Here is a 22948-nt window from a genome sequence, read left to right as displayed (position 1 = left end):
GAACACCAACGTGGGCAGGCTGCCTCCTGCTTACAACACTTCCGCATGGCCCATCGCCTTGGAACAGAGTGCATTTCCACAGCCCTCACAGGCTTCCTTTCCCGTCTTTCTCAGCCTTGCTTTCCCTCCACAAACTCACACACTGCTCTAGGGTCTAGGCGACAAAGCCACCTGCCTTTACCAAGTGTGCCACAGACTTGTTTCCGGGCCTTTGCACATGCCAGCCCAACTAGCTTTCTTCCCCTAGACCTAGTCCACTCCCGTCTCAGTGCCATCTGGCCCCAGGACAAACCTTGATGCCACAATATTCCACATGGTATTGTACCATTTGCTCCAGAGGTGTCGCAGTGCCCCACTGCTAGGCCATGAGCCACTTGCCTGGCTCTTAATAGAGGCTCAGTAGCAATGCGTGGAGGGACTGAGATTACAGAGAAAGGGCCAGAGCATGGGAGCCTTAAAGGACATGCTAGGGGCTTAGGTTACGGGAAAACCACCGAAGATGTGGGGGCCATGAACTGGCATCCTGACATGATCATGGATCATGTGGGGAAGGAGGGTGGAGGGGACGTGCCCAGGATGGTGGGACTTCTCCACCTCCAGAGGAAAAAGAGAGGCCGGAGAACAGCAGTTGCCTGCTAGATCAGATTGCAATGACTGGAGAGAAGGATTGACCTCCACCACCCTTAACAATGACCAACTGAGAATATCTGCTCCTGTACTGCAAGATCAGATCCAAGCCCTGCAGGTGGTAGCAGTGGGATGGGGGAGTCAATTCAATGGAGGGATTTTTCCAGGGGTCTATCAGAATCCACCCCTGGCTCTATATGTCTTCAAGCCACCCCCCACTTTGCCTGCCCTCTCTCACTACCGTCATCGGAGGGTGCTCACCTGCCTGCCTTCGCTTTCTCCCACTCACTCCTTACCTCATCTCCATATGGCTTTGACCTCATCCCTCCAGTGAGGCAGCTCTTGAAGGTCAACAGCAGCTTCAGGTGTTGTCCTTGTGACCTTTTCTCAGGGTTGACATATCACCTCTCTGTAGTCTTTATCCTTCTTCTCTCCTCTCCCTCTCTCTGAGTCTACTGTTACCTCTCCAATTACCCCTTGCACTGGTTTCTCATTGTATGCCAACCCCTTCAGAACAGGTAATTTCCTAAATTCTGCCCTTGGCTGGCTTTTCCTCTCTCTGTGCACACATTCTCTGAATATCTTTTATCTTACCACACTTCAAGTTCTCATTTATTATTCAAATGATTCCCAAATCTATGTATCTAGACATAAGCTTTCTCTCCAAGCTTGAGATTCACAGATGGTGGACCATAAATGAGATATATTTCTTTTTTTTTTTTTTCTTTTCTTTTTTTTTTTTGAGACCAAGTCTTGCTCTGTTGCCCAGGCTGGAATGCAGTGGCACGATCTCGGCTCACTGCAACCTCTGCCTCCTGTGTTCAAGCAATACTCCTGCCTCAACCTCTCCAGTAGCTGGGATTACAGGCATGCACCACGATGCCCAGCTAATTTTTGTATTTTTAGTAGAGACGGGATTTCCCCATGTTGGCCAGGCCAGTCTCAAACTCCTGACCTCAAGTCATCCACCCGCCTTGGCCTCCCAAAGTGCTGGGAATATAGATGTGAGTCATTGCGCCTGGCCTAAATAGGATATATTCCTAACAAATGAAAGAAAAGATACTGTTTAAAGTTATAATTCAAAATCATGAAGGGGTCTCTTGATGGACTAGAAACTGTGGAGAATTCCTAAAGATGAAACGCTGATGAAATGATGATAGGATTGGATTGAAGAAAGAATACTTAGTTTAAAATATGGATGGGAGAGCACCATGACCAAGGAGGAAGGGCCTGGGAGCTGGAGGGATCTGGGGCAACCCAAAGGGAGAAACCATCAAGAGGAACTGCCACGTGTTTGGCCTCCATAAACCAATTCCTGCTCACATATTCACAAATGCCCAGCCAGCCAGAGGCAACTGGGTTCCCACCAGGTAGGGCAATGGCTGTCAGCTTGGGTCAGAGAGACAAAGCAGCGCTCCATGAATACCAGAAACTGGAGCACCCACATCTGCAAGACCAGCCTGTACCATACCCTGTTCCTAACTGTCCACCCTTCCTTGTCTCCAACCTCACTTCCATCCCACTCTTTCCCAAAGCAAGCAGCACAGACATCAGAGAGTCTAACAGAGTCTCTCGATTAAAACAAAGAGCACATCAACAATCAGCAATTATTTGAGTAAGGCCACACTATGAAAGAAATAGAATGAACCATTTAAAAAAAAAAAGAAATTACAAAGTCCAAGTATAATCATAGCAAGACTTAATACAATTCAAATACTTGGAAGGGGCAGGGTGCGGTGGCTCACACCTGTAATCCCAGCACTTTGGGAGGCCGAGGAGGGTGGATCACCTGAGGTCAGGAATTCGAGACCAGCCTGGCCAAACATGGAAAAACCCCGTCTCTACTAAAAATAAAAAAATTAACTGGGTGTGGTGGCACAAACCTATAATCCCAGCTACGCAGGAGGCTGAGGAAGCAGAATCGCTTGAACCTGGGAGGTGGAGGTTGCAGTGAGCCGAGATTGCGCCACTGCACTCCAGACTGGGTGACAGAGCAAGACTCCATCTCCAAATAAAAAAAAAAAAAAGCAAATACTTGGAAGAATAAGGGAAGGTCTAATAACCAAGAAACAAAAACAAATTTAGGCAAGCTGTGATTTTTTTAAAAAAAAGTCAATAAGGCATCTCAAATATTTTTTAATAGAAATAAAAAATTAAGCAGATGAGCTGATAACAAAATAATTACAATTTATAAGGATTACTGAGCTAGGAAGGGAGTAGGATGATACATTCAAAGCACTGAAAGACAAAAAAAAAACTGCCAACCAAGAATACTATACCTGACAAAACTGTCCTTCAAAAATGAAAGAGAAATAAAGACTACCAGACAAACAAAAGCTGAGTTCATCACTAGACCTGCCTTACAAGAAATGTTAAAGAGGCCGGGCGCGGTGGCTCAAGCCTGTAATCCCAGCACTTTGGGAGGCCGAGACGGGCGGATCACAAGGTCAGGAGATCGAGACCATCCTGGCTAACATGGTGAAACCCCGTCTCTACTAAAAATACAAAAAACTAGCCGGGCGAGGTGGCGGGCGCCTGTAGTCCCAGCTACTCAGGAGGCTGAGGCAGGAGAATGGCGTGAACCCGGGAGGCGGAGCTTGCAGTGAGCTGAGACCCGGCCACTGCACTCCAGCCTGGGCGACAGAGCGAGACTCCGTCTCAAAAAAAAAAAAAAAAAAAAAAAAAAAAAAAGAAATGTTAAAGGAAGTTCTTCAAGTTGAAATGAAAGGATGCTAAATAGCAACATGGTATTAAAAGAAAGTATGAAACTCATTGGTAAAGGTAAATGTATAGACAAATATAGAACACTGTATTACTGTAATGGTGGTAGAGAAATCACTTTTAATTCTCCTGTACAAGTTAAAAGACAAAAGCATTGAAAATAACTATAACCGGCCAGGCATAGTGGCTCACGCCTGTAATCCCAACACTTTGAGAGGCCAAGGCAGGCAGATCACTTGAGGTCAGAAGTTTGAAACCAGCCTGGCCAATGTGGTGAGACCCCATCTCTACTAAAAGGATAATAAGTTAGCCAGTCATGGTGGCATGTGCCTGTAATCCCAGCTACTGGGGAGGCCAAGGTAGGAGAATCGCTTGAACCCCAGAGGCAGAGGTTGCAGTGAGCCGAGATCACACCACTGCACTCCAGCCCAGGCAACAGAGCAAGACCCTGTCTAAAAAAAAAAAAAAAGAAAAGGAAGGAAGGAAGAAAGGAAGGAAGGAAGGAAAGAAGGAAAGAAGGAAGGAAGGAAGAGAGAAAGAAAGAGAGAAAGAAAGTAAAAAAGAACTATAACCAAAAATATATTAAAAGATACTGTCTTCATCAACTTACTGTGGCTATAACTGAATACCTGAGACAGGGTAATCTATAAATGAAAGAAGTTTATTTTTTAAAGTTCTAGAGTCAGGGAAGTCCAAGGTCACAGGGCCACATCTGGTGGAGGCCTTCTTGCTGGTGGGGACACCCTGTATAATCCCAAGACAGTACAGGACATCATATGGTGAGGGGGCTGAGAGCACTAGCTCAGGTCTCTCTTCCTCTGCTTATAAAGCCAGCAGTTCCACTTCTGTGATAATCTATTTACCCATTAATCCATTAACCTAATAATGGATTAATCCATTCTGAAGGGCAGGGCCCTCATGATCCAATCACCTCTTAAAGGCGCCACCTCTCAAATACTGCCACACTGGGGATTAGGTTTCAACATGAGTTTCTGATGGCACAAACATTCAAGCCTTGGCATATGCACCCAGTGAAGTGATGTAAATTATGATAATAATATAAAGTGTGATGGGGGAAGAAGTTAAAGTGTAAAGTTTTTGTACGTGATTAAACTTAAATTATCAGCTTAAAATAAACTGTCATAACTATAAAATATTTTACCTAAGCCCCAAGGTAACTACAAAATAAATACCTATAGAAGTTACACAAGGGCCAGGCATAGTGGCTCACCCCTGTAATCCTAGCACTTTGGGAGGCCGAGGCAAGTGGATCACCTGAGGTCAGGAGTTCGAAACCAGCCTGGACAACATGGTGAAACACCACCTCTATTAAAAACACAAAAATTAACTGGGCATGGTGGTGCATGCCTGTAATCTTAGCTACTTAGGAGGCTGAGGCAGAAGAATCACTTGAACCCAGAGGGTGGAGGTTGCAGTGAGCCGAGATTGTCCCACTTCGCTCCAGCCTAGGTGTCACAGCGAGACTCCGTCTTCAAAAAAAAAAAAACAAAAACAAAAAAAACAAGAAGTTACACACACACACACACACACACACACACACAAAAGGAATCAAAGAATAGCAATACAAAAAAATAAACAAAACATAAGGGAAGACAGCAAGGAAGAAAAGACAGACCAAAAAACCCACAAGGCTATCAGAAAACAACTAACAAAATGGCAATAGTAAATGCTTTTCTATCAATAATTACTGTAACTGTAAATGTCAGCATGTATCACTATACCCTCTTAGGACTGCTTTTGTTGCATCTCATATGTTTCACAACTCAACTGACTGGGAAAAAAATGACAAACTAAGCCCAAAGTTAGCAGAAAGAAATAAATACTGAAGATTAGAGCACAGATAAATAAGATTGAAAAAAGAAAAACAATACAAAAAAATTGGCCGGGCACGGTGGCTCACACTTGTAATCCCAGCATGCACTTAAGGAGGCCGAGGTGGGCGGATCACCTATGGTCAGAAGTTCAAGACCAGCCAGACCAACATGGCGAAACCCCATCTCTACTAAAAATATACAAAATTAGCCAGGCATGGTGGCGCATGCCTGTAATCCCAGCTACTTGGGAGGCTGAGGCAGGAGAACCCGGGAGACAGAGGTTGCAGTGAGCCAAGATCACACCATTGCACCCCAGCCTGGGCAAAAGAGCGAGACTCCGTCTCAATAAAGAAAAGAAAAAAATGAACAAAACTAAGAATTAGGTTTTTGAAAAGATAAAGAAAATTGACAAATCTTTGGCTAGACTAACTCAGAAAAAAAGGTAAAACAGTTAAATAAAATCAGAAAAGAAAGAGGAAACTATAAAATTCCTAGAAGAAACCACTGAGGAAAATCTTTGTGACATTGATCTTCACAGTGATTTCACAGATATGGCACCAAAAGCACAGACAACAGAAGCAAATATAAAAAGTGGGACTACATCAAACTAAAAAGCTTCTGCATGGCAAAGGAAAGAATCAAGAATGAAAGGCAACCTATGAAATGAGAGGAAATATGTTCAAACCATATGACTGGTGAGGGGTTAATCTCTAAAAAATATAAGGAGCCAGGCACGGTGGCTCATGCCTGCAATCCCAACACTTTGGGAGGCTGAGGCAGGAGGGTCACCTGAGGTCAGGAGTTCCAGACTGGCCCAGCCAACATGGTGAAACCTTGTCTCTACCGAAAATACAACATTTGCCGGGTGTGGTGGTGCATACCTGTAATCCCAGCTACCAGGGAGTCTGAGGCAGGAGAATCATTTGAACCCAGGAGGCAGAGGTTGTAGTGAGCTGAGATTCCAGCCTGGGTGACAAGAGCGAAACTCTTGTTTCAAAAATAAAATATAATAAAATTAAAAATATAAGGAACTTCTACAACTCAATAGTTTCGAACAAACTAATAACCTGATTTTAAAATGGGCTAATGATTTGAATAGACATTTCTCCAAACAAGACATACAAATGGCCAACAAGTATGTGAAAAAATGTTCAATCCCTATTTGAGCACTAATTATCACAAATCATCTGGGAAATGCAAATCAAAACAGCAATAAGCTATCACCTCACACCTATCAGGAAGGCTATTACCAAAAACAGAAGAGATAAGTGTTAACAAGGTTGTAGAAAAATCGGAACTCTTGCACACAGTTGATGGGAATGCAAAATGGTGCAGGTGCCACTATGAAAAACAGTATGGAGGTTTCTCAAAATATTAGAACTAGAACCAGCATATAATCCAGCATCCTACTTCTGGATATTTCCAGAATAATTGAGATCAGGATCTTAAAGAGATATTAGCACTCCTATGTTCACTACAGCACTATTCACAATAGGCAAGATGTAGAAACAACCTTAATGTCTATTGACAGATGAATATATAAGGAGAATATGGCATATACATATAGTGAAATACTATTCAGCCTTTAAAAAGAAGAACTTTCTGGCCGGACGCGATGGCTCACTCCTGTAATCCCAACACTTTGGGAGGCCGAGGCAGGTGGATCATGAGGTCAGGAGTTCGAGACCAGCCTGGCCAATATGGTGAAACCCCATCTCTACTAAAAATACAAAAATTAGCTGGGCATGGTGGTGCGTGCCTGTAGTCCAAGCTACTCAGGAGGCTGAGGCAGAAGAATCACTTGAACCTGGAGGCAGAGGTTGCAGTGAGCAGAGATCATGCCACTGCACTCCAGCCTGGGTGACAGAGTAAGACTTCATCTCAAAAAAAAAAAAAAAAAAAAAAAAAAAGGACATTCTGCAATATGGGACAACATGGATAAAGCTTGAGGATGTTAGGCTAAGTGAAAAAAAAAACCTGTCACAGGACAAACATTGCATGATTCCACTTATATGAGGTATCTAAAATGGTGAACTTTATGGAATCGAAGAGTGGAATGGCAGTTACCAGGGACTGGGGGAGTTACTAACCAGTAGGCATCAGGGTTCAGTCAAACAAGATGAATAAGCTCTAGAGATCTGCTGTGCAACATTGGATCTCCAGTCAACAATTAGGTACTGCACACTTAGAAATTAGTTAAGGGGAGAGATCTAATGTGAAGTCTTCTACGACAAAATTTTTTTTAAGGAGTTTAGAAAAAAAATATTTTTTTAAATAAATGGAGGTGGAGGTTAGGCGGGCAGCATGGTGGCTCATGCCTGTAATCCCAACACTTTGGGAGACTGAGGCGGGTGGATCACCTGAGGTCGGGAGTTCAAGACCAGCCCGACCAACATGGAGAAACCCTGTGTCTACTAAATATACAAAATTAGTCAGGCGTGGTGGCCCATGCCTGTCATCCCAGCTACTCAGGAGGCTGAGGCAGGAGAATCACTTGAACCTGGGAGGTGGAGGTTGCGGTGAGCTGAGATTGTGCCATTGCACTCCAGCCTGGGCAACAAAAGCAAAACTCCATCTAAAAAAAAAAAAAAAGAAGAAGAAGTTAGACTTAACCTTATACAAAAATTAAGTCAAGATGGATTAAAAACTTAAACGTAAAACCTAAAACCATAAAAACCCTAGAAGAAAACCTAGGCAATACCATTCAGGACATAGGCATGGGCAAAGACTTCATGACTAAAACGCCAAAAGCAATTGCAACAAAAGCCAAAATTGAAAATGGGATCTAATTCAACTAAGGAGCTTCTATACAGCAAAAGAAACTATCACCAGAGTGAACAAGAAACCTACAGAATGGGAGAAAACTTTTCCAATCTATCCATCTGACAAAGGTCTAATATCCAGAATCTACAAGGAACTTAAATAAATTTACAAGAAAAAAACAACTCCATCAAAAAGTGGGTTAAGGAGGCCGGGCACGGTGGTTTATGCCTGTAATCCCAATACTATGGGAGGCCGAGGCAGGCGGATCACCTGAGGTCAAGAGTTTGAGACCAGCCTGGCCAACATGGTGAAACCCAACTATACTAAAAATATGAAAATTAGCCAGGCGTGGTGGTGGGCACCTGTAATCCCAGCTACTCGGGAGGCTGAGGCAGGAGAATCACTTGAACTGGGGAGGTAGAGGTTTCAGTGAGCCGAGATCGCACCATCGCACTCCAGCCTGGATGACAAGAGCAAAAACTCCGTCTCAAAAAAAAGAAAAGTGGGTGAAGGATATGAACAGACACTTCTCAAAAGAAGACATTTATGTGGCCAACAAACATATGAAAAAAAGCTCATCATTGCCAGGCGTGGTGGCTCACACCTGTAATCCCAGCACTTTGGGAGGCTGAGGCGGGCGGATCACAAGGTCAAGAGATCAAGACCATCCTGGATAACATGGTGAAACCCCATCTCTACTAAACAAAAAATTAGCTGGGCCTAGTGGCGTGCAACTGTAGTCCCAGCTACTCGGGAGGCTGAGGCAGGAGGATGGCGTGAACCCAGGAGGCGGAGCTTGTAGTGAGCCAAGATTGTGCCACTGCACTCCAGCCTGGGCGACAGAGACTCTGTCTCAAAAAAAAAAAAAAAGAGAAAAGCTCATCATCACTGGTCATTACAGAAATGCAAATCAAAACCACAATGAGATACCTTCTCATGACAGTTAGAATGGCGATCATTAAAAAGTCTGGAAACAAAAGATGCTGGTGAGGATGTGAAGTAATAGGAATGCTTTTACACTGTCAGTGGGAGTTTAAATTAGTTCAACCACTGTGGAAGACAGTGTGGAAATTCCTCAAGGATCTAGAACCAGAAACACCATTTGACCCACCAATCCCATTACTGGGTATATACCCAAAGGATTATAAATAATTCTACTATAAAGACACATGAAAACATATGTTTATTGCAGCACTGTTTACAATAGCAAAGACTTGGTACCAACCCAAATGCCCAACAATGATAGACTGGATAAACAAAATGTGGCACATCTACACCATGGAATACTATGCAGCCATAAAAAAGAATGAGCTCACGTCCTTTGCAGGGACCTGGATGAAGCTGGAAACCATCATCTTCAGCAAACTAACACAGGAACAGAAAACCAAACACCACATGTCCTCACTGATAAGTGGGGGTTGAACAATAAGAACACATGGACAGAAGGAGGGGAACATCACACACTGGGGCCTGTTGTGGGGGTGGGGGGAAAGAAAAGGGAGAGTATTAGGACAAATATCTAATGCATGTGAGGCTTAAAACCTAGATGACAGGTTGATAGGTGCAGCAAACCACGATGGCACATGTAACAAAACTGCATGTTCAGCGTATCTAACCCAGAACTTAAAGTAAAATTAAAAAAAAAAAAGACCATACCATTTTGCATACTCTTGAGCAGTATATGAGAGTTCCTGTTACCATCTCTTTGTATTGTTCATTTTTAAGATTATTACCTCAGACATTCTAATAAGCATATAGCAAAAATATGTGTGTGTGTATATGTGTGTGTGTGTGTATATGTGTGTGTGTGTATATGTGTGTGTGTGTATATGTGTGTGTGTATATGTGTGTGTGTGTATATGTGTGTGTGTGTGTATATGTGTGTGTGTGTGTATACATATATATGATAGACCATTTCTTTCTTTCTTTCTTTTTTTTTTTTTTTTTGAGATGGAGTCTCACTCTGTCACCCAGGCTGGAGTGCAGTGGCGCAATCTCAGCTCTCTACAACCTCCGCCTCCCAGGTTCAAGTGAGCCTCCTGCCTCAGCCTCCTCAGTAGCTGAGATTAAGGCATGTGCCACAATGCCTGGCTAATTTTTGTGTTTTTAGTAGAGATGGGGTTTCACCATATTGGTCAGGTTGGTCTCGAACTCCTGATCTTATGATCCGCCCACCTCAGCCTCCCAAAGTGCTGGGATTACAGGTGTGAGCCACTGCGCCCGGGCCACTTCATTTCTTCCTAACATCGTCACATAGATGGACAAAAGAGGGGATAAAGTCTTAACAAAAATGGTTTTGTAAACACAAACACTGACCAGTGACTATTTTAACAATATGATAAAAACAGTATTATAAAAGAAAAAAAAAAGGAGGCTAGAAAAAAAGAATTACTGAGCTGGAAAACTGAGCTGAGAGACCCTTCTGGAATGCAGCATGAGAAGAAAAATATAAATTAATATATTTAAGGGATATGAAAAATACATTCTGAAGTTCCAACATCCCTCTAATGGATGTTCTAGAAAAAGAAAACAGAATAGAGAGAATTTTTTTAATGTTAAAGTTACAAAATAGAACAGTAAATAATATAATACTATGTTACCACCAATCAATGCTGACAATTTATTGTTTTACTAAATGTGCTTCAATTAATTTTTTTTTTTCTTGAGATGGAGTCTCACTCTGTCACCTAGGCTAGAGTGCAGTAGCATGATCTCGGCTCACTGCAACCTCCACCTCCCGGGATCAAGCGGTTCTCGTGCCTCAGCCTCCCAAGTAGCTGGGATTACAGGTGCGCACCACCATGCCTGGCTAACTTGTGTGTTTTTAGTAGACAGTTTCACCATGTTGACCAGGCTGGCCTCAAACTCCAGACCTCAGGTGATCCTCCTGCCTCGGCCTCCCAAAGTGCTGGGATTACAGGCATGAGCCACTGTGCTCAGCTCAATTAATTTTTTAAAAGAAATAAAACATTATGGACAAGGCTAACGGTCTTACTGACCCTAATCTCCTCCCTTTCCCTTAGGGCAGCAACCATCATCATAAATTTGTATATACTTTTCCAATACAATACACAATACAAGAATGTATATAATATATATGATGGCTTTGTATGTGGCTTTAAGTAATAACACTGTATGTAGGGTTCTGCAACTAGCTATTTTCACTCAGCACTATAAGTTTTGGCTTTCTCCACATTTATAAAGAGTCAGTTAATTTCTGCACACTGCTATAGAACATTTCACTGTACAGCTATACCACATTTTTATATAGTGCTTTATTTATAGATGGACTTATGCAGTAGTTCCAAATTTTTACCATCATGAAACAATGAAACAATATAATAATAGTACATATCGCCTTCTGCACATGAGTGAGGGTTTCTCCAAGTGTATACCTAGAAGAATTATAAGATGATAGGATATGCACATTTCCTATTTTACTAAAGTCTGCCAAATTACTCTTCTATTTATACTCCCACGAGCAGTATACGGCTCTTCCTATTTTCCCTTATCCTCACCAATACTTATTATTTTCAGACTTTTTAGCTTTTCCAATCTGATAGGTGAGAAATTATACCTCATTATAATTTTAATTTGCATGACCCTGATTTCTGCTAAGGCTGATTATCCTTCATGGTCTATCAGACATTTGGGACACTTTTTCTGTAAACTTCCTCTTTAAATCTTTTTTCTATTGCATTTATAGAGTCTTTTCTCATACACAGTTTTTAATTTTTATATAGTCAAATTTATCAACCTGACAAGTGATATATATATTAGACCATTTCTTTCCCTTCTTTTTTTTTTTTTTTTTTTTGTTTGTTTGAGATGGAGTCTCACTCTGTCACCCAGGCTGGAGTGCAGTGGCCCCATCTCGACTCACTGCAAGCTCTGCCTCCCAGGTTCACACCATTCTTCTGCCTCAGTCTCCCGAGTAGCTGAGACTACAGGCACCCGTCGCCACGTCCAGCTAATTTTTCGTATTTTTAGTAGAGACCGGGTTTCACCGTGTTAGCCAGGATTGCTCCTGACCTCGTGATCCACCCGTCTTGGCCTCCCAAAGTGCTGGGATTACAGGTGTGAGCCACCATGCCTGGCCCGAGTTATATATTTTTAAAATAATAGATGAATAGGCCAGGCATGCTGGCTCAAGGCTGTAATCCCAACACTTTGGGAAGACAAGAAAGGAGAATTCCTCAGAAGTTCAAGACAAGCCTGGGCAACACAGCAAGACCTCATCTCTACAAAAAAATAAATAAATAAATAGCTGGGTGTGGTGGCTTGTGCCTGTAGTCCCAGCCACTTGGGAGGCTGAGGTGGGAGGATTGCTTGAGCCTGGGAGGTTGAGGCTGCAGTTAGCCATGATGGCACCACTGCACTGGTGCCTGGGTGACAGAGCAAGATCCAGTCTCAAAAAACAAAAAGAATAAATGAATATTTCTCAAACCCAAAGAAAAATGCGAGTCCTTAGAATTGAGAGGGTGCACCTGGTGTTAAGCAGGATGAATACAATCAATACCTATTAGACACAGTGTAGTGAAATTTCAGAATATGATTGAGAGGTTTTTGTGTTTGAGGCACAGGTTGTACTTGCTTTTCGCAGTGAGGCCCAGAAGAGAGACAGTGAGCTCTCTGAGTACGGGGGAGATCTAGCAAGGGAACCAGGAAGGTCTTGAGCATTCACAGGCCTTGAGCTGTTGATCATGGCAACTTTACAACTCACCAGGCTCCTTGAGACATTCCTGGAAACAGAATTCTGGAGACTCATTATTCTGAGCATGGATGGAAAAATTTTGTTGTTACTGCTGTTTTGTTTCGTTTAACACAATAACTAGCAATGGAGAGGTCGCAAAGCATTTTTTACATATTTGGATGAATCATTAGAAACTTTTTTTGTAGCGTAAAAAATGGTTGAGTGTTAGGGATTTCCTAGAGTTCAACCTAATAGACAATTTTATTACATACTCTTAACCCTGTGAGATACACAGTATTACTATCGACTGTTTTACAGGTGACCAGCCAGTAGGGCAGAGAGCTGAAGTCTGTCCATGGGGCCACATGACTTCTAAGAGGCAGCAGCCAGCCTGCCTGGTTCCATCTTCCGGCCTGATTCTTGGGTAACACTGCCCCTGTCTGGAACAGAGAAAAAAACATGTCATGTTCTCTCTCTCAGGATAGTATCCATCAAGGAGGTTATCTCACTTCTTAGTTTTTGTTTTTGAGACGGAATTTTGCTCTGTTGCCCAGGCTAGAGTGCAATGGTGCGATCGTGGCTCACTGCAACCTCTGTCTCCAGGGTTCAAGTGATTCTCCTGCCTCAGCCTTCCGAGTAGCTGGGATTACAGGCACCCACCGCCATGGCTAATTTTTGTATTTTTAGTAGAGATGGGGTTTCACCATGTTGGCCAGGCTGGTCTTGAGCTCCTGACCTCAGGTGATCCACCCGCCTCAGCCTCCCAAAGTGCTGGGATTAAGGTGTGAGCCACCACGCCCAGCCCCTCTGACTTCTAGGGAACTTAGGCTCAAGATAATCAGTGGTAAGAAGTGGCGTTTGCTAAGAGAACTTGACCTTGATATTCAGATAAACATCCTTCAAGGAATAACCTATGAGCTAGAGAAAGAGTAGTCTGTGAACCAAAGACCATCAGGTGAGTGGAGCAGTGAGACAAAGAGCTATTGCTGTGCGTGTCCCAGCTGCCAAGCTGCTGAGCCTTAAGTAACCAGTGTGCTATTTCCTTGCATCATAATTGTTCAGAATGGGACTCCCTCCCCAGCCTGGATGCCAATTTCAGCAGGCCTGAGATTTTTCTGCTCATGCTTAGAATAGTCTGTGGTTGCTTTTAGTTGCAAACACAGTCTCAAGTCAGAAATTGGAATGTTAATGTGAGGTATTCATCAACACTCTGAGCTTATTTTTACCTTACATTCTTCTCTCTTCCCCCAGCGTAGGCCTGGCCAGCTGGGAACCTCCAGTGGAGACAATGCAGAGGGCTTGGTCTTCTCTCTCTTTCCACTTGACCTCCCCGAGCCAGTTACCATAGAGTTGGCTTCAGACTGTCTTGGCCGGCAGATGTTAAATTTTGCCTCTGTTTTTACACCCCCTCCACTCAAGTTACCAGCTGAGTGCCGGCTCCAGTCTCTTTCTCCCAAAGTGCTCTCTAATCTATGGATGTGCCTCAAGTCCAATTTCATTTCGGGTGGTCATCTGAGACCCCATCCTCAGCCCCTAGGCATTCAGTTCCAACCTTCTCCCACTAGGATCCCTCTACATAGACTCAAGACATGGAGTCCTTGCAGGCTTTCTCTGCCATGGGACCTACCTCTGTTAAGAAGAAACTCTCCTGCCTCTCTAACCCAGAAAAAACTCTAGGGGTGCAGGCTGGTCCCGGTGAGGTGGCAGCAGCCCCACCAGAGCAGCTGGTGAGCACTCCTGTCACCCTTCAGATTTACCAGGGGAAACTAGACCCTAGGCCACCCCGCCCCCCAGTTGTAGAGGTCTCATGTTAGGCTCTTTTTATTTTTTCTTTTTCTTTTTTGAGATGGATTCTCGCTCTGTCATCCAGGCTGCGGTGCAACGGCGCAATCTCAGTTCACTGCAACCTCCACCTCCTGGGTTCAAGCAATTCTCCTGCTTCGGTCTCCTGAGTAGCTGGGATTACAGTTGTGTGCCACCATGCCCAGCTGATTTTTGTATTTTTAGTACAGACGGGGTATCACCATGTTGGCTAGGCTAGTCTCAAACTCCTGACCTCATGATCCGCCCGGCTTGGCCTCCCGAAGTGCTGGGATTACAGGCATGAGCCACCGCGCCCGGCCTTATGTTAGACTCTTAAAGAAGCTGCCCCACAGACACTCACCCTTACCAAGTGTGAGATAAGGGAGCAGGAGCTCACCTGTCCCCAGGATGGGACTCGCAGCACAGCTTTCTTCAAGGACATCCGCCATACAACATCCTCCCATCACCTCTCTGTCTACATTTTCAGAGTCTCAAAGTGGGAAAGGGGTTTCAAACTCTTAGATCAGATTTTTTGATTTTTCCATAGAAAATCGTCCATAAGGTAACTCAGGCTCTCACTTTGGATCTTCACATCTATGGTGCATATTGGTGTCTAGTGGAAATTTCAGTTTTAAGGCCCTATTCTATTTATATGCATTGACCTTTTTATCTTCATAAGGTCAGACAACATTTTCCATTTTTAACATGAGAATAATTCATCTCTGAGGGCCCAGAGAGGTAAGGCCAAGGTCACCCAACTGGCCAGTGACAAAGCTAGGATGCCAACCAGGTCTATCTGGCATCCTCTGGGAGGTGCACACTCAAGCCCAAGAATCTGAGGACACATAGAGAAGCGTGTCTCTCATTTGAGGGCCCAGGCCCTGGGTGGCGACGTGAGGCTCCGGGCTGCCTAGAGCTGATCTGTGTCAGCTCCTGTGGCTTGTCGTTGCCCACTTCCCCACAGGACACATTCCGGGACCTAGTTTCGGAGAGGCGGCTGGGAAGACGAGATCGATAATTCTACCCTTCTGGCAAAAGCCCCATCTGGATGTGACTTTCAGCTCGAAGGAGTGCGCCAGGACGGCTGACTCACCTGGTCTAGCATCCAAGCCAAACACTGGGAGGAAAGGGCTCAGTTCAGCCAAGACTGTGACTGCAGAAGAACGGGGATCCTGCACTGGGATCCCAGCCATGCCCTTACCTTGGTGTTTTCTCAGTCTGTGTGGGCCTCCTTTTCTCCATAACTTCTGCGAGCTGTGGTAGCAAGGCATGCCAGTGCTTCCACAGGTGGCCCAGCGCCACACAGGAAGGTGTTGAGAGGTGCGAGATGGAGCAAATGACTCAGCTGGTCCCTGCAAGAGGGGGAGGATGTGGCACTGGCCAGCTCCCAAGATGGACTGGGTTTGGTCTCCAGGGAGGTCCAGTCTGGTGGGCATTTCCAGCATAAGCAGTTGGGCAAGAAGCCAGGGTCCATCCACAATGGAGTGTCCACCAAACATCCTGATGCACAGCAAAACACTAAATGAAATAGAAAAATATTTCCAATACATTATTAAGTGAAGGGCCTGGACAGCAGGAGCCCATCTTCATCAAAGCAGTGATCTTGCTTCTGGAGAACAGGCCTGAAAGGTAAAGGCACAGACTGGGTGCTTGGCTCCATCAATTCCTGTGGGTTCTTCAAAGGGTCAAAGAGGGTCCCAAGGCTGACCCACAGGTGTAGGGTCAGGACAAAGTCCAACCCCTTCCCCTTCTTGGAGTCATAGCCACTCACCTCCATCTCTCCTATATCCTCTCTCAGGGACCTGCGGGCTGGTCTTCTACACACTCTAAACACAAAGGGAGTTTTCTTTTTTTTTTTTTTTTTAGACGGAGTCTCGCTCTGTCGCCCAGGCTGGAGTGCAGTGGCGCGATCTTGGCTCACTGCAAGCTCCGCCTCCCGGGTTCACGCCATTCTCCTGCCTCAGCCTCCCGAGTAGCTGGGACTACAGGCGCCCACAACCGCGCCCGGCTAATTTTTTGTATTTTTAGTAGAGACGGGGTTTCACCGTGGTCTCGATCTCCTGACCTTGTGATCCGCCCGCCTCGGCCTCCCAAAGTGCTGGGATTACAGGCGTGAGCCACCGCGCCCGGCCAAAGGGAGTTTTCATAGCCCACACCATTTTCCTCAGACAACTGGGCCACTCACTGGGCACCCATTTGTTAAATGCTCCCCTCAGTGATGCCAGGAGGTCCCACTCCCACCCCAACCCCAGCTTCTGGGTTTGTTTATTTTGACTCTTATCCTCTCCATCAGAAAGAAGGAAGGACTGACCTCTCACTGTTATGCATATACACTTGCCTATGGATTCTTAAAGAAAGTTCTAGAAAGAGGCCTGGCATGGTGGTTCATGCCTGTAATCCCAGAACTTTGAGAGGCCAAGGCAGGTGGATCACCTGAGGTCAGGAGTTCGAGACCAGCCTGGCCAACATTGTGAAACCCCATCTCTACTAAAACTACAAAATTAGCCGGTGTGGTCCCATGCACCTGTAATCCCAGCTACTCAGGAGACTGAGACAGGAAAATCGCTGAAACTCAGGAGGTGGAGGCTTCAGTGAGCCGAGATCTCGCCACTGCACTCCAGTGTGGGTGAGACAGAGCGAGACTCTGTCCCAGAAAAAAAAAAAAAAAGTTCTGGAAAGAAACACAGCAAAATGTTAAGAGTGGTTGTGACAAGGCCTCAAATTCCTAATGCCTTCTCCTCATCCCTCCCTGGAGTCCGCAACCATCTCTGAACCCACATCCATCCCTCCCTCCAGAATCAGAGACTGAGGCAAACTCTCCATCTGTGTTCTCACTGCCTCTCGCCGTGTCCTTGCTCTACCTGCTATGTAAAACTCATCTCCGAATACATCACAGAGTTGTCAGGAGTAAGACTTGTGAATTCTTCATGTAGTATCTGATCAATATAAAGAGCTCAGCCAGGCGCAGTGGCTCATGCCTGTAATCCTAGCACTTTGGGAGGCCAAGGCGGGTGGATCACCTGAGGTCAGGAGTTCAAGACCAGGCTGGCCAACATGATGAAACCCCGTCTCTACTAAAAAAAATACAAAAACTAGCCGTGCATGGTGGTATGCACTGTAGTCCCAGCTACTTAGGAGGCTGAGGCAGGAGAATCACTTGAACCCAGGAGGCTGAAGCTGCAGTGAGCCAAGATCACACCACTGCACTCCAGCCTGGGTGACAGAGTGAGACTCTGTTTCAAAAAAAAAAAAAAACAAGAAAAAAAGAAAGAGAGTCCAATACATAGTAATGATGATAATTACTCCACTTCTCAGTGCCTCAGTTTCATCATCAGTAAAATGAGGTGATTATAGCACCTACCTCATAGGATTGTTAGGAAGAATAAATGAGGCTGGGCACAGTGGCTCACGCCTGCAATCCCAGCACTTTGGGAGGCTGAGGCGGGTAGATCGCTTGAGGTCAGGAGTCCGAGGCTAGCCTGGCCAATATGATGAAACCCTGTCTCTACTAAACATACAAAAATTAGTCAAATGTGGTGGCAGGTGCCTGTAATCCCAGCTACTCAGGAGGACGAGGCCTGAGAATCCCTTGAACCTGGGAGGCAGAGGTTGCAGTGAGCCAAGATTGAACCTCTGCACTCCAGCCTGGGCAACAGAGCGAGACTCTGACTCAAAATAAACAAACACATAAATAAATAAATAAGCCAAATGTACGTTAAGTACTTAGAAAAGCTCTCAGCACATAGTAGGGGCTCTGTAAGTGTTTGCTAGTGACAGTATTAGCAGGACTAATCAGTATTGCTAGTATTTGTACATTCTTCCATTTCCTCCAAAACCTTATTCATCCATTATTTCTCCTTTCTCCCACAATTTTTTTTTTTTTTTTTTTTTAGAGATAGGGGTCTCACTGTGTTGCCCAGGTTGGTCCTGAACTCCTGGCCTCAAGCGGTTCTCCTGGGCTTGGCCTCCCAAAGTGCTGGGATTAGAGGCATGAGCCACCATAACTGGCCTCTCCCACAATTAAATCTGTCTTCAGGTTCATTCTCTTAGTTTATTGAGTCAACTATCTCCTATCCCCCACATCCACCCCATGATCTCATTAGCCAACCTCTCTCCACCCCTCAAGGCCAGCCATCTGAAAAAAAGTGGGTTTCAATATTCAGTCTTGTGCATTTACTCACATTTAGTTCAACACCACTGATGACACAGCACAACCTGTCTCTCCTCCCACTTCTCTAATGAAACTCGTCCAGCAAAGGCCACAGGTGACTGCCGTTTACCAAATTCAAAGGACACTTTTCAGTTTTTATATTTCTTCACCTTTTTTCCTTATCTGACCCCACTGAACTCACTCTCTCCTGAAGCTTTCTTTCCTTGCCTCTCCTGTTCCTCTCCTACTTCTTTGGACTCTCATCTCAGCCTCCTTACCTGAGTTATTTCCCTCTGCCCAGTCCTTACATGTTGATGCTCCCCACGACTCTGTCAGCAGCCTCCTCCTATCCTCATCCTCCCCGCTCTCCCTGGAGAAGCTTATGGGTTACCATGCTACTGATCACCTTTCTCCTATAACAATAGAGTCACCATTTCTAGCCCCAGCCTCTCTCCCAAGCGCTAGACCCACATATCCTAGTACAAGCTGGATGTTTAAACCTGGAGTTCTCACAGCCCTGTCTAAAATTAGACTGCACTTATCCTCCTAAACCTGCACGTCCTTCTGGGTTCCCTACCTAGGTGGTGATGCCATCAATGCCATCCTTCTACTGGGAGGCTCACAAAACATCCTAGACTTCTCCCTCTAATCATGCCTGAAGTCTGAGCTAATTTCCCTACCTTTGCTCAAACCCATCTGCTTCTTTCCATACAAGTCCATGTCAGATGCAGGCAGTCAAAGCATTGTCTCAAAGTTCATATCCATCCTCCTCCTCTCCTTCCTTCTTTTGCATTTCCCTCTTTCTCCATTCACTCACTCAGTCAGGCAGTCAGTCAACAAACACAGGTTGAACATCTATACCATGCTAGGCCCTAGAAATATGAAGAGCAAAAAAAGACAATGCCCCTAAGCTCAGGGAGTTCACAATATAGCAGGACAGGGAAGCCAAGAACCCCAGAATCATGAAATTTGCACACACAAGGAGCTCAGAGGCAATTCTTTCTTAACTAAGTTACATAAATCTGGATTGTTATGCCTTTTACTATGATATTTCAAACAAAAAAGTAAAGCACTAACGTATCTGACATCCAAACACCCAACACCCAGCTCTATGGAATTCTGACATTTATCTTTCTCCTGTATGTTTATACTATATAAAATATATGTAACTACATATCTATTACATTTTCAAACTTTATGTAAAATGTATCACATTCTATATGTCATTTTACAAAGTGATTTTTTGATCAACGTTATGTTTTTGAGGTTAGCCACGTTTGGATTTCTTCCTTTCCAATTCTTGTACCTTTTTTTCTTATATTATTGCATAGGCTAGGGTTCTCCAATGTGGAAAAGATGTGATGAGAGCAGCCATCCTTGTTTTACTCCTGAGTTTAAAAGAATGCTTCTGGGCTGGGCGTGGTGGCTTATGCCTGTAATCCAGCACTTTTGGAGGCCAAGGCAGGCGGATCACCTGAGGTCAGGAGTTCAAGACCAGCCTGACCAACATGGTGAAACCCCATCTCTACTAAAAATACAAAAATTAGTCAGATATGGTGGTGGGTGCCTATGGTCTCAGCTACTCAAGAGGCTGATGCAGGAGAATCACTTGAACCCAGGAGGCAAAAGTTACAGTGAGCTGAGATTGCGCCACTGCACTCCAGCCTGGGCGACAGAGCAAGACTACATCTCACAAAAAAAAAAAAAAAAAAGAATTGTGCTATGTGAGTTTGTTTGCTGGTGATTTTTGATAGGTGACCTTTATCATGTTCAAAAAGCTTCCTTTTATTCCAAATTTGGTTAAGTTTCACCATGAATGGATATAATTTTTTATCAAATGACTTTTTCTTCATCTCTTAAGATGATAATATATTTTCTCCTTTAATTTTTTAATATGATGAGTAGTATTCATAAATTAAGTTAAACTTTCTTATATTCTAGTATTAAACTCTAAAAATAGGCTAGCTAATTCATTTTGCTCATATTTTATTTATGACTTTTGTATCTACTTTCATAAGTGAGTGTATCAGTTCTCTATTACTCTTGAAATAACAATAGCTGATTGAAACAACAATAAAATATGCTGGGAGTGGTGACGCATTCCTCTAGTCCCAGCTACTCAGGTGGCTAAGGTGGAATGATCGCTTGCACCCAGGAGGTCAAGGCTGCAGTGAGCCATGATCATGCCACTGCACTCCAGCTGGGCGACAGAGTGAGATCCTATCTCAAAAATAATAACAATAATAATAATAAACAGGTGGAAGCTACAATGTCTGTCGTCACTTAAGCTGAGATGTCACACACCATTATTTTCTGCACTACCCTACCGGTTACACAGATCAGCCCTATTCATTGTGGAAAGGTGTGACACAAGGGCATGAGCACCAGGAGGTGAGGATCACTGGGGCCATACCAGAAGCTGGCTCCCACATAAGCCCTGCAGAGTTATTTGAGTTTTTAAACATGTGTATGTATATCTTTAATAAAAATGAAAAGTTTAAATGAGTTTTTGGCTCATGCTTGTAAATCCCAGGACTTTGGGAGGCTGAGGCGGGTGGATCACCTGAGGTCATGACAAACATGGTGAAACCCTGTCTTTCCTAAAAATGCAAAAATTAGGCCAGCCACAGTGGCTCACGCCTGTAATCCCAGCACTTTGGGAGGCCAAGGCGGACGGATCATAAGGTCAAGAGTTTGAGACCATCCTGGCCAACATAGTGAAACCCCATCTGTACTAAAAATACAAAAATTAGCCGGGCGTGGTGGCAGGTGCCTGTAGTCCCAGCTACTTGGGAGGCTGAGACAGGAGGATTCCTTGAACCCGGGAAGCGGAGGTTGCAGTGAGCCGAGATCGCGCCACTGCACTCCAGCCTGGCAACAGAGCGAGACTCCATCTCAAAACAAAACAAAAAAGCAAAAATTAGCCAAGCCTGTCCTAGCTACTCAGGAGGCCGAGGCATGAGAATAGCTTGAAGTCAGGAGGCAGAGGTTGCAGGACGCCAAGATCATGCCACTGCACTCCAGCCTGGGTGACAGAGTGAGACTTGGTCTCAAAAATAAAAAATAAAAAATAAAGGAGTTTCTGTTGTAGTCAGTGCTCATTTAAATTTATCAATGTGTTTTATCTACTTCTATGCTTAACAGTGTTTCATGTGCTCTCCCCTTTTTTTCTGGTTCATTTTTCTTCCTGAAGTGTATATCCTATAATAATTCTTTCAATGAGAGGCTGCAATTTACATGTACTGAAATGACCCCTTTTGTCTTAAATTTCAACTGCAAGTTAGCTGGGTATAAAAATCCAATTGGCTGGGCGCGGTGGCTAACTCCTGTAATTCCAGCACTTTGGGAGGCCAAGGCGGGCGGATCACGAGGTCAGGAGATCGAGACCATCCTGGCGAACACGGTGAAACCCCATCCCTACTAAAAATACAAAAAATTAGCCAGGCGTGGTGGCGGGCGCCTGTAGTCCCAGCTTTTAGGGAGGCTGAGGCAGGAGAATGGCATGAACCCAGAAGGCAGCGGAGCTTGCAGTGAGTGGAGATCGCACCACTGCACTCCAGCCTGGGCGACAGAGCGAGACTCCGTCTCAAAAAAAAAAAAAAAAAAAATTCAATTGGCACTTTGAAGATACTACTCCTTCATCCCCAGCCTCAGTCTTTGCTGAGGCCCAGAAGTTACTTTTTAAGAAATCTGTCTTTTTCTCAGGTCTATTGTAAGGTTTTATTCTCTTTACCCTTGATGTTCTGCAATTTCCCCAAGGAAATTTCTCAGCTTCTATTTCCTCATATATTGTTTCACTGCCATTCCCTTTATTCTCTTCCTCTGAAACTCCTATTAGACATACATAGTCCTTCATACAAGCTGTCCTTCATGTCTCATAACTGCTTTTATATTTTTTAATCTTTGTCTCTGTGTATTGTATTCATGTTAATTCCTAAGTATTGTCTTCTAACTCACTAATTCTTTTTGTGTCTAGGTTATTCTGTCTACTGAGCTTTTTTTTAATGAACAAACTTTTCATTTCTAAGATTTCTAATTGATTCTTTTCACATCTACTTGTTCTTGTTTCATTTTGATCTGCCTTCATTCATGTCGTGTTAATTTCCAATGGCTATTAAGCCTTCATTTGCTATTTTTAGCACCCTAAACATTTTTAATTCTTTGTAAGACTTTCACAAAATTAATTTAATCTACAGCGAATTCATATTCCACATGGTGATTTTGTTGACTGTTTATCTTTCCTTCTTCTTTTTTTTTTTCTAAAGATGGGGTTTCATCATGTTGGCCAGGCTGGTCTTGAACTCCTGACCTCAGGTGATCCTCCCACCTCGGCCTCCCAAAGTGCTGGGATTACAG

At 44.2% G+C, this 22948-nt stretch overlaps 1 non-coding gene across 1 annotated transcript in view; it reads right to left on the bottom strand.

Annotated features, from left to right (window-relative positions):
• LOC114676176 (uncharacterized) overlaps positions 1-22948 on the bottom strand; it is a 44102-nt gene that overhangs the window by 2983 nt on the left and 18171 nt on the right. The window contains exons 2-3 of the transcript XR_013413734.1: positions 19273-19464; positions 15536-15960 (exon numbers count right to left, since the gene is read on the bottom strand). This is a non-coding gene — a transcript (uncharacterized LOC114676176). The remainder of the gene's footprint in view (positions 1-15535; positions 15961-19272; positions 19465-22948) is intronic.

This window comes from Macaca mulatta, chromosome 2 (genome assembly GCF_049350105.2).
Source record: "Macaca mulatta isolate MMU2019108-1 chromosome 2, T2T-MMU8v2.0, whole genome shotgun sequence".
Classification (NCBI taxonomy): domain Eukaryota; kingdom Metazoa; phylum Chordata; class Mammalia; order Primates; family Cercopithecidae; genus Macaca; species Macaca mulatta.
The sequence above is the reverse complement of the archived record's forward strand: the minus strand, read 5'-3'. Positions and strand labels throughout refer to the sequence as shown.